A 1,777-nucleotide genomic window follows, 5' to 3' on the forward strand; every position below is an offset into this window, starting at 1 on the left:
AATATGCATATACGAGGCCTTATGGAGGATGTGGTTAATCCACTAGTTAACTTTGATGGTTGTATGACTGTGAATGATATGGACACTGAATTGAGAGATGAAGCTCTCATTAAATCAATTAAAAGAGAAATGGACAATGATTTATTTAAATTTAAGCGCTTACAAGCTCAGCGCTATCACATGGAGGCATGTTTAGCCAAGGGTGTTATACCCAGGGGCTTGAGAATTTTGAACATGCCCACTTATGGAAATTTGTACCCTGGGTTGCTGCAAAGATGGCAGCAAATTAATCTAGATGCAAGTCGCTCCTATATTAAGTTATTAATTGACTTCTTCCTTCCTATAGAGGAAGAATGCAAGAAAAACATGGTCAGCTTACATGAACGCTTGAGCACTGTTCTAGGGGATAGTGCCACTGAGTTCTATGTACGGGAATTATTCGACCGGGTGGGTCGATATGAAACTAATCTACTCAACAATAAAAAGAAGAAGCTGAGTAGAGATATTAAAGACTTCTCGGAGCACCATGTTTTTGTATGGCCACGTACCATGTCGGAAACGAGGAGTAACCAAGGTACAGAGAGAGAACCTGGCAATACCCGTAGTAGGGGCAATTATAACAGAACATATGCTAACGTCAACCGAGTAGAAGGTACTGGTTCACATCACACTAGACGTAGCAGTGTTATTGGGGTAGATCATAACGCTGGTTCCACCAATACTTCAAATGTTACACCTAATCCTTTAGCGGGTGAGACACCCAGTGTGGCCCCTCCGTTAAACACACCTTTGACTAGTGATATGCTACCCCATGATGGAGGAGCTTCAGCAAGTATATTGAATCCTATTCAATCGCCTCTAGGTAACACTACTTCTTCGGTGTATACTACCCCCTGTGAGAGTAACAAGGACATGGTAGCAACCACCAATGATGAAGCACCACAGAATACATCCCTAGCAGGGGTAGTAAGAAGGAAGATCCAACTAGAGAAAGTTGAGCTGCATAACCCCATGGATGCCCCTTTTCCAATTCGGTTGAATCGGAAAAGATCGTTGGAGAACGACTATGCACGTGGGGCCAAGAGGAAAGACGCACCTCTTTCCTCGAATCAGCAACAAACTCTACCCAATTTTTGGGGTCACATGAACTGATTTTCAATATCTCTGGCCAAATGCTGTCTGAACCAGAGTTGCGAATACTAAATAAAGGGATGTCATTTATTCCAGCCTCCAGAATTGACCTGAGTCAATCCATTATGTCTGTCAGATTGTTTGCTAGGAATATTGGCCTTAAATTAATTTTTGGTGATAATCAAGGATGTGAAGCACCAAATCTTAGAAGGAAAAGTGAATATATGCCACCCTTCAACTCGAATATAGATATATTTGTAAAAGCAGTCGAGAGGGACATCTACAATATGCAACGCATGCATGAACCAGACATACATGAAAATCTTACTAAAGAGGAAATTCAAGCCCTGAATGGTCTCAGGTCAAACAGTAGAATAGTCATAAGACCGGCTGATAAGGGAGGTGCCATAGTGGTCTTGGACTCCCTATATTACAACACCAAAATGTCTACTATGCTTAATGAAGAAGCATATGAAAAGGTTTCTACCAATAGTGTACACCAAATGAAAGTTCATATAGATGAAACTTTGGTTGAGCTTAAATTGGCTGGACACTTGTCTGAAGATCTCTTTAGGTTTATGAAAGTGGATTATCCAGTTATCCCGATCATCTCAGGACTTCCGAAAATACATAAGAACCTTCATTT

Source organism: Protopterus annectens, chromosome 16.part0 (assembly GCF_019279795.1).
Source record: "Protopterus annectens isolate FY-2018-M chromosome 16.part0, PAN1.0, whole genome shotgun sequence".
In the NCBI taxonomy this organism is placed as follows: Eukaryota; Metazoa; Chordata; order Ceratodontiformes; family Protopteridae; genus Protopterus; species Protopterus annectens.